Raw genomic sequence first — 10,903 nt, 5'->3', positions numbered from 1 at the left:
TAGTCCCTAGGATGAGAAGGGTGTTTGGGGAAGAGACCTCCCCTGTGAGGGAAGAGGGAGAGGAGAACGTGCAGGATGCCATTCGGGTCCCTCCTTGATCTTCCGCGTGTCAACACAGCCCCTGACACGGAATCTTCATTGCAGGCCTTATGCCCCAAGAGGGTACGACAAATGCTTCTAGAACTAACAACGGAACGTCCCAGACAAACAGGATACGGGCTAAACACAGAAAGGTAAGCTGTATTCCTCTATGCCGGCAACGAATATGGAGGCTCCACAATCCAACACACCTTCGCAAAGAAACTACTTCGGGATAAATCTAACAGTGCCTGTCCAGGCATCCCATGCTGAAAGCTATTTAGCACTGATACAGGAAGTCCAAGATAGAAATAAATGGAAGAGATACACCACGTTCGTGATCTGGAAGACTAGGCATCGTCACGATGTCAATTCTCCCCAGACTGATAGAGAGACGTAACGCCATGTCTATCAAAATCCTGTCAGCTTCGTGTGTTTTCGTAGAGATAGACAAAAATATTCTAAAATCTATGTGGAAGGACAAAGGAATCCGAGTAGTTTCAAAACCGGTTTTGAAAAGAAGAGTAATTTGGGAACGCAGTCTTTAGAGTCTCAGAGCTTAGTAGTAGTTGTAACAAGGAAGCCCGTGTTGGTATTGGCAGGACGACAGTCCCACAGAACAAAGACTCCAGAAACAGTCCCCACAAGTATGCCCATCTGAGTTTTGAAAAGGGTGCTGAGGCAATTCCATTCCAGACAGCTCGGTTTGGTGCCGACCACAGCCATCTAGAGCTTGTGAGGAGCTCAGAGAGGCCACCCTCAGAACACAGCAGCAGCAGAGGGGGAGGATGGTGGTGTGACCGAGCTCCTGCCAGGTGGGAATGGGAGAGAGACTGTGTGCCCAGGGTTGTGTGGGCGGGGCCCAAAGACCTATCCGGCGGGCGATGCCTTCCGAAGGCCGGGGGAGCAGGGAAACTGTCCATTCAGCGTGGGGGCCCGGCACCCAGGAGCGGGAAGGTGGTTAGGATAGCTGACGGGCGGGGCACTGAGACACTTGAGCGGAGTCTGAGCAAAAGCACCTCCCGTTTTCCAGGCTTCTGTGAGGCTTGCTGCTTGTCTGGCGTCTCAAGACCCCACAACCTTGTCCCGGTGGGCGTAGCACCTCACAACCTCCAGACCCACGGACACTGGTCTGAGGACAGACACCCCTTTCCAGCTCCTGTACTTCGTCCTCAAGGTCGGCGCGGAGGACCAAGAAGTGAGCAGCCCTTGGGAAGATGCTCCTCTGCACGGAGGTACCTGTAGGGCATGATGTCAGGGCCCCGTGTCTCCGGGGGGGCTGGGGCCTCGCTGGGAGGCGGGCCTGTGTCTCAGGAGTACACCGGTTTGCCAAAAGGTAGCCGTCAGCTTGTGTGCCCCTCCTTTCGCAGCTGAGAGGAGCCCAGAACGGGGCCTCGTTGATGGAGCTGCTAACTATGTGGGGGGCCTGGAGACAGAGCGAGCGGAAATGCGGCCGAACCGGGCAGATGAGGTTTCAGCCTTGCTGGGGCTCAAGTCCCGCTAGAAGAGACCGACTTGAAGCCCGTAAGTGGAGTGTTGATGGGAGAGGAGTTCCGTTCTCCTCCTCGAGTAGGTTACGTTCCACGAGGGGTTGTCAGGATCCCCACCGTGCACCTGAGATCAGGCCAGTCAGGGGTCAGTGTGTGTGTGTGTGTGTGTGTGTCTGTGTGCGTGTGTGTGTGTCTGTAGGGGGAATGGCCTTCCTTTTGGGTGGGTTGTGGCTATCAGTGATTGGAACCCATGATGAACAGGACTGACAGGATGCGTGAGGGACTCACCCCCTGGCTGGCCAAGACAGGAAGGAAATAACGACCCGTGACATTCGTCATTACTGTTTTGCATTGAGTGCTGGGAAGTACAGGGTGCGTTAGAGTTTGTAATTTGCTGAGTAATGTTCAAGCGGAGACCAGGAGGCTAAGAAATCAAGGCGGATGTGGGAAGGTGTTCCGTTAGGGCCGGGAAGGATGTGTAGTGTTGAAGGAATTGACAGAATGTCCTTGAAGCTGGGGCCACGTGGGGACCGTGGGGTGGGGAAAACCAACGTTTGGGGTGACGACTTGTCGTTTTTGTAGGGTCTTGGAAACGAATCATAGTGATTTAAAACATTGGGTCCAGACCCCAAGCAGATCCTACCTCTGCCTCTTATGAGCCGTGTGGCTAAAGCATTGTACGTCTCCGTTCCCTGATGGGACGAATGGGGATGATGATAATCCCACGTCATAGAGGACCGTAAAGACGAAGTGAAATTTAACATTAACAAAACACTTAGCGCCATGTCTGACACGCAGGAGGTGTCCGTGGTGGCTCGTTCAAGACGTAAAGAAATACACAGATTAGTTTGGAAGACTTGGGGACAGTCTGTGGTGACGTTTGTGAACATACGTGGACTCCATGCCACTTCATTTCTTCTCCAGCTTTCAGATGCTCTTGACCACATGTGTCACACTGTTGAATGAGAAAGAATTTTTCTCAAATGGACAGTTCTTTGTCCAGAGAGTCTGCAGCGCCACTGAAATGACGAGAGGGAAATAAAAGGCTTTGCAGTACCGTGTCCCAATTAGCTGTGCTTAAAATGCCCTGATAAATTGATTTAGTTCGTATGTGTGGGTAACCGTTTGTGCGAACTTGCTTCAAGTCAATTGACTCTAGAGTCACTGAGACACAGAATACGGACAGAGAAGTAGTATGGCTAGAGCTTGGCTTTTCTGGACTCTCTATGGGATAGGTGTTTTGTTCTGTTTTGTTTTTGTTTTCAGGTAGGAAACATCTTTATTATTGGCCTCGACTCATTCATCATACAGTGTCCAACGTGGATTCCGTGTCCTGACAACCTGCCTGGCGCATTACTCCGCTGGCCGCTCTGGTCCAGACGTCAGGCCGTCCCCCGAGGGAAGCCAACCCCACCGGCCCCAAAAGTTCATGCCTGGGGTGCTGAGCGCCAGCCTGTCCCAGGAATGGGCCCCTTGGTTCCTGGCCCTCTACTCCGGCCAGCAGTTCTGGGGAGGCCGAGGCTGGAGCCCGACACTCTCCTTGGTTTCGGGATCGTTTAAGAAAACCGAGGAGACAAACGTTTCACCGTCTTTAAAAACACAGGAGTCTGAGGAGAGAAGCCAAGGTCCGCCGCTTGGCAGCTCCGTGGGAGGACGAAGCATCCGTGTCCCTTGCCGCCGACCCACTCTGCGCCGCCTCCTTATGCCCACGCGGAAGCCCATTTTCAGGCGGCGGTACTGGCACAGGTGGTGCTGGCCGACCTGGCAGCGACGGTCGGAGCCGCGGGTGTAGCCGGGGTAGCTGCGGTTGCTGTGGATGCCTCCGCTGGAAGCAGCTCTCGGGGCCCTCGCAGGGGAAGACGCTGTAGCGCTTGCCGCTCGACATGTGCCCACACCCCATGCAGTCCACCTGCAGCTCCGGCTTCGCCAGGCTCGGAGTCGCTGGCAGCGCCCGGGGCTGAGGCCCAGGAAGCTGCTGGAGGCCTGCAAGGCCCCGTGGCCAGCACTTCGCGAGCTGCCGCCCCCTCTGTGGCCGCACCTTCCCTGCCTGGGCCTCAGGCGGGGCCCCGGACTCGCTCGCCTTTGCCGCCGCCGCCACCCACCCTGGGAGCCGGCCTCGTGCTGCAGCCGCTTTTCTCTGGGATCGTTTTTATCATTTCTCTGCTCTCCTCTGTCTCAGTCTCCCGACGCCTTCCTGCGTCTGCAGCCCACACATTGTCGGGGAAGTTTGGGTTTGGAATGGCAGACTAAATAGTGGTTCCCAACCCAGTGCCAACCAGCAAAGCATGAAGGACTTTGGCGTTTTTTGTCTTTTTTTTTTTTTTTTTTTTTAAAGATTTTGTTCATTGGACAGTGAGAGATCACAAGTAGGCAGAGAGGCAGGCAGAGAGAGGGGGAAGCAGGCTCCTTGCTGAGCAGAGAGTCCGATGCAGAGCTGGATCCCAGGACCCTGAGATATTGACCTGAGCCGAAAGCAGAGGCCTTAACCCACTGAGCCACCCAGGCGCCCCTGTGGCCATTTTTTTTTAAAGAAAAGACAGATGCTTATGTCCAACTCTAGACTCAGGGAGTCAGAGCCCTCTGGGATAGGCCCCAGGGTACAAGGACCAAGCATGTTTACCATCTAGATGCATTTCACGGCAGCTTTTTTGGCACTGGGCTTTCCATTATCTGAAAAAAAACATTCAGCGAGATTGGGAGAACCCAATAAACTAACGTTTGATGACATTTAGCAGGGCTCTGCCCTTCAGGGTCTGGGATAGCGTGAGCTACATGTTTGGTGTAACGTGTTACACACCCTTAGGTCTTGTCAGAAAGGGATGGATTGGGGCGCCTGGGTGGCTCCGTAGGTTAAAGCCTCTGCCTTCGGCGCACGTCATGATCCCAGGGTCCTGCGATGGAGCCCCGCATCGGGCTCTCGGCTCAGCAGGGAGCCTGCTTCCTCCTCTCTCTGCCTGTCTCTCTGCCTACTTGTGATCTCTCTCTGGGAAAAAGAAATATATATATATATATATATATATATATATATATATATATTAAACCTTTAAAAAACAAAATAAATTTAAAAATTTTGAAAACGTTACGGACTGTTTTTTCTTTTGCTTGGTTTTGTACATCAATTTTATGTATTTCACAGAGAACGAGCCAGACAGCATAAGCAGGGGGGGACAGCAGGGGGAGAGGGAGAAGCAGGCTCCCCGCTGAGCAGGGAGCCCAACAAGAGGCTGGATCCCAGGACCCTGAGATCAGGACCAGGACCTGAGCTGATCCCAAGAGTCGGACTCTGAGCCAAACCGAGCCACCCAGGCACCCTTACAGGAAAATAAATGGCCAGGCTAAAGAAAGAGCAGGGACAAAGTGAGGCCTGTCATTAGAAGAGGCGTGTGAGACCTGTTCACCAACGGCAAGGTAACGCGTCGTCTTCTCACTCGGGACTTAACAGATACAGAGAGTCAACATATTTGTGAGATAATCAGATCAATCTGAACTGTGACTTGACATGTCACGCCACTGAGAAATTATGTTGAAATGTTTAAAGAGTGACGATACTTTTGTGGGTCTATCTATGTGTGTGTCGCACAAGGGCAGTTTTGTTCCCTGGGAGATGTTTGGCCACGTCTAGGACACATTCGGTGGTCAGAAGCAGGAGTGAGGAAGACACTCTCTGCCTCTGGTGTGTGGAGACCAGGGGTGCTGCTAAGCATCCTAGTAAGCTCAGGACAGGGCCCTCAGCCAAGAACGATGGGGCCCAAGATGTGGGCAACGCCAAGATTGGGAAACCCTGTTCTGGAGACACATGTTGAAGTAGCTGTGCGTCCAATGACAGGATGAAGATATTTGCTTCAAGGGGCGCCCGGGTGGCTCAGTGGGTTGAGCCGCTGCCTTCGGCTCAGATCATGATTCCAGGGTCCTGGGATTGAGCCCTGCATGGGGCTCTCTGCTCAGCACGGAGCCTGCTTCCCCCCTTCTCTCTCTGCCTGCCTCTCTGCCTACTTGTGATCTGTCAAATAAATAAATAAATAAATAAATAAATAAAATCTTTAATTAAGAAAAATAAAAAAGAAGAGATTTATTCAACATAGGCCTAAATGGGTTAACAACGTAAATGTCCAACAACATGTGAATGAAGAAACAGACTGAGTATATCCATACAAGGCAATGCTATACACCGGTAAAGAAGGAATCAACTACTGATCAATGCAACAAACATGCACGACTTAAACACACTGTCTCCCCAAAAGCAGCTAAAACAGTATACACAATAGGATTCTATGTAAATGAAATTCTATTTAGAAATTCTGACCTATACAGTGAGAGAAAGCAGCCTGTGGTTGGCAAAGAGAAGGGTAACGGTGGGGTCAAGGAGTGGGAAGGAGCATGAGGAAACTTTCTGGAGTCCTGGAAATGTTTTCATCTGACCATGCTGGTCGTGGTTCTAAAAATGCATACAGTTGTCAAAACGAAAATTAGGCATGTACACCTGAAACTCATGTAACACTGCACATCAAATATACAAAAAATAAAAACAAAAAGCCATACATTTAAAATACACACAATGTACACGATTTCCCTAATCACACTGACTGTAACAAGTATCGAGAGAAGAATCCCACTCATAACTACATTAGAAGGAGTAAAATACCTACGAACAAATTTAACCAAGAAAGTGAAAGACCTGCACGAAACTGAAAAGATGCAATTCATGCAAGGATATCCCGTGTTCATGTATGAATGAGTATTATTAAAATGTCCACACTATCCAAGTCAACCTACAGATTCAACGCTATCCCAGCATTTTTCGCAGAAAAAGAACAATCTTAACATTTGTATGAAACCGCAAAACACCCCAAATAGCAAAACAAAAAACAAAAAACAAAAAAACCAGGAGGCACCACCTTTCCCAATTTTAAACTGTTACCACGAAGATACAGAAATCAAACGAAATGGCATTGGCATGAAAACAAATACACAGATCAATGAAAGAGAGGAGAGTTCAGAAATAAACATACATATATGTATAGATATATGGGTTTAATCACATATAATAAGAAAGCCAAGAATATGCAATAAGGAAAAAAAAGAGTAACCTCCATCAATAGTGCTGGGAAAACAGGACAGCCACATGCAAAAGAATGAAACTGGACCACTACCTTACACCACAAACAAAAAGTAAATAAAAATGGATGAAAGACGTGAATGTAAGACCAGAAACCATAAAACTCCTAGAAGAAAACACTGTCAAGTAGGCTACTTGACTGAGGTCTTGCTGACAATTGTTTGATTTGGCAACAAAAGCAAAAGCAAACAAACTCAGACTAAATCAAATTAAACAACTTCTGCACAGCCAAGAAAAAAACAAAATGAAAAGGCAGCCTGGTGAATAGGGGAGAGTATTTATATATCGTATATCTGATGAGAGATGAACATCCAGTATCTATACAACAGATACTGTATAGATGTAAGACATACATCTATATCTTATACAACTCGACAGCAAAATCTAGTTTGATTTAAAAATGCCCAGAGGATCTGAGGAGACATTTTTCCAAAGGAGACATACAGATGGCCAACAGACACAGTAAAAAAAAAAAAATGCTCAACATCACAAGTCATCAGGGAAATGCCAATCAAAACCATCGTGAGTTCTATCACCTCACACCCGTTAGAATGGCTACCATCAAAAAGACTAGAAGACTAGACTAGAAGACGAGAAGTGACCACTGCTGGCAAGGAGGGGAAGAAAAGGGAACCCTTGTGCACTGCTGGTAGAATGGATATGATGTAACCACTACGGAAAACAGTATCCTCACAAAGCTCAAAGTAGAACTACCATAGGATCAAGCAATTCAACTTCTGGTTCTTTATCTAAAGGGAACAAACACTATCTCCCAGAGACAGCAGCGGCATTTCCATGTTCACTGCACCCCTGTTTACGATAACTAAGATATCTCCATCGACAGGTGCAGGGATTTTTACAAACATCAGAGACACATGCACATATGTGTGCATGCACATGCACTCACACACAATTGTTCAGGCATAGAAAGGAACGAAATTTTGCCATCTGTAACAACACAGATGGACCCTGAGGGCATTACACTAAGGGAAGTGAGACAGAAAAAGATACATACTGTATGATCTCACTTAAACATGGAATCTTCAAAACAAAAACAAAAGCAGAAACAAAAACAAACCACCATGAAAAATACTATGAACTCACAAATACAGAGAGTGGATTGGTGGTTGCCAGAGGCAGGGTGTAGGGGTGGGTAAAACAGGTAAGGCAATCAAAAGGAACAAACTTCCCGTTATCAAATAATTAAGGTCTGGGGATGTAATATACAGCTCCATATAGGACTCTAGTTAATACTACTATATTGCATACCTGAAAGCTGAGAGTCATTTTTAAAGGTTCGTATTTAAAAAAAAAAAAAAAAAAAAAAAAAAGGATGATGTTAACTAGACTTACTAGGGTGATCATTTCACAATATTGAGAAATATCAAATCATGACATACATGTCTGAAACTAATATTATATGTTAATTATACTTCAATTTCAAAGAGGACACTCATTTTTTAAAAAGTACCTTGATTGGGGTGACTTATGTTTTATATGTCTACACTTATGTCAGAACTTAATAAATTATACACTGTAAATATGTACACTTTATGGGATGTCCATTCTAATTCAGTAAAACTTCAAGAGAAAAAAAAAAAAAAATCTAAATGGTGTCTTGAATAATTAGTCCCCTCTTCCCTTTTCCATAAATAAATTGCTACAGACAAACACTAAAAATGTAGATAACTTGAAAAAAGAAGAAACTTGAGTGAGCTGGGAAAACCACTTAAACTGAGCCTATGAAACCAACAACAAATGTCCTTTTCACGTGTGAAACAATCAATATTCGTCAAAATAAGGATCTAGATGGGAAAGCCCACTGTACCAGGAAGTTTCTGACCTAAATCTCATTCTCCGCCATCTCTTCCCCAACCAACTTCCAGCCACCAGTGATCATTTAAAAAGTCTAGACCTATATAATACTTTTGAAGGATTAAAGAATTTGGCACTCATATACATAAACGATACTTTTTTCCCCAAGGATCTGAGAGAGAGAACGCACGTGTGCGTTAACAGGAGAGGAAGAGAGAATCTCCAACAGACTCTGTGCTGAGTGGGGAGCCTGAGGCGGGGCTGGATCAAAGGACCATGACCCGAGCTGAAGGCAGAGGCTTCAACCCACAATGTTGAACATAAACATTTTTAAGTTGGTTCTAGGCAGACACATGGTAATGATATTACACTATACAGAGCTCTGATCAGTCATGGCTTTCAAACACTCTCTCTCTTTTTTTTTTACTAAGAACATGTTAATGGAGGAAAAACTCTTGGGAGAATTGGTGAGTTTGCAACTTACGTCTCCAGCTGCGGCAGCCTGCGAGTTGGTGTAAATCCCAAAGGGTCCAGAATCTGAGTAACTGGCGTTAAAAGCGGAAACCTGAAATAGAACGAAATTTTACTGGATGTCATTTTACCAGGGAACACAGGGCCCAATTTCCCAAATAGACAAAAGCCTGGGACCTTCCCGGTACAAGCGAAAGAGATGAATTACGATTTCACGTAACCAGTTCTGGCAAGGGCCGCAGTGTTTTGGATGTGGGTTACTTCTTTCAAAACCATAATGGTTTTAACATTTTTCACTTAAATCTTTCTAAACCAGACTGCTCGCTTTACTTTTTTGCTGGTATTTTCTAACGTTCTTTGATGATTAAAGGTTAACGTCCACATTTATTTATTGTGATCACAGTATTATCACAGCGGCAGGATGGCTGAAGGGTACACACACTGTGGGCTTCAGTATCAGACAAGCCCGCTCTGTTCCCTCTGCTAGTGCTGAGGGCCCCCTTTTTTGCCAATTCACTTACACTTCTCCTACAGACGAAAGTCAAAGGGCTGGGGGAAAATGCTCAGCAGACGTTACCAGATATCCAAGGTAGCCGCAAGTTCAGCCTCAGGACTGGGTATTGCTGTCTGCAGTCTGAGCAGAGTGTTCCGCTCCCTGAGGACAACAAGAATGCTCAGTGTCGTGTTTCCCAGTGTTTATGTGGACGCTTCACACAAAGATCACCTAGGCTGTTTTTAAAAGTACAGACTTTCCAGTTCCTCTAACAGATTTACTCAATCAGATCCCCACAGATGCAATCTGGAAAGCCGCATTTCAAAAATAATTCCAGGTGATTCGTAGGCATGTGAAAGTTGGAGAACCACGGGCTTAGCCCACAGAAGGCGTAAGAAGAAATGTTCTTTCAGGATTTGAAGTTTAATGACCATTTTGAGACTATCCTATTCATATCTCAAATTTCCGGCCAAATGCTCAAGTAGGAATTTCCATTAAATGACATCACTGATCAGAACTGAACTGCAGCCACCCAAAAGCATCCTTAACATTCAGAGGTAAAGAGTAGTATGAAGAAAACAGCAGCATGAGCGAGGAAAGAGGAAACATAGAGGGAATTCAAAGAGCAGCAGCTAAATGTGATAAAGGACTAATTTAAGATAACGGTTTTCAAACAATGCTCCAGGGAACGCCAAGGTTCTACGGAGACAATTCCAAGGCATTTGGTGACAAGTAAACATTAAAAAATTTCTTTAAAAGGGAACATTTTTGGTTTAGCATTGCAGCTAGGAAACTGTAGGGGATGAAAAAGGTTCCTCTGCTTTAAAAAAAAAAAAAAAATTGTTTTTTTTGAGAACCATCATTTATGCGGTACCTGGGTGGCTCAGCGGGTTAAGCCTCTGCCTTCGGCTCAGGTCGTGATCCCAGGGTCCTGGGCTCAAGCCCCGTATCAAGGCTCTCTGCTTGCTAGGGAGCCTGCTTCCTCCTCTCTCTCTCTCTGCCTGCCTCTCTGCCTACTTGTGATCTCTGTCAAATAAATAAATAAAATCTTAAAAAAAAGCAAGACCATCGATAATCTCTGTCTGCAAGAGACTCATCTTAGACTCAAAGACACCTCCAGATTCAAAGTGAGGGGGTGGAAAACCATTTACCATGCTAACGGACCTCCAAAGAAAGCTAGGATAGCAATCCCTGTATCAGACCTATAGAGATGAACCCAAAGACCAATAATGGATGATGAAGGACACTATATCATAAAGGGTCTATCCAACAAGAAGATCTAACCATCGTAAATATTCATGCCCCTCACATGGGATCAGCCAATTATATAAGCCAGTTAATAACAAAATTAAAGAAACACACTGGTGATAATACAATAATCGCCAGGGACCTTAACACGCCCTCACTGCCAAGGACTGACTGTCTAAGCAGAAGATCAAC

The 10,903-nt window shown here is 46.3% G+C and overlaps 2 long non-coding RNA genes across 2 annotated transcripts; one reads left to right on the top strand and one right to left on the bottom strand.

The window, feature by feature from the left end:
• Positions 1 to 749: 749 nt before the first annotated feature.
• Positions 750 to 1,602, top strand: LOC309854530. Its single transcript, XR_014306282.1, has 3 exons — positions 750 to 893; positions 1,112 to 1,313; positions 1,449 to 1,602. It is a non-coding gene; the product is annotated as an uncharacterized lncRNA (long non-coding RNA).
• Positions 1,603 to 8,950: 7,348 nt separating this feature from the next.
• Positions 8,951 to 10,376, bottom strand: LOC309854622. Its single transcript, XR_014306321.1, has 3 exons — positions 10,338 to 10,376; positions 9,492 to 9,625; positions 8,951 to 9,064 (listed from the first exon to the last, which is right to left on the bottom strand). It is a non-coding gene; the product is annotated as an uncharacterized lncRNA (long non-coding RNA).
• Positions 10,377 to 10,903: the final 527 nt, after the last annotated feature.

This window comes from Mustela nivalis (assembly GCF_964662115.1).
Source record: "Mustela nivalis genome assembly, chromosome: 19".
NCBI lineage: Eukaryota > Metazoa > Chordata > Mammalia > Carnivora > Mustelidae > Mustela > Mustela nivalis.
The sequence above is the reverse complement of the archived record's forward strand: the minus strand, read 5'-3'. Positions and strand labels throughout refer to the sequence as shown.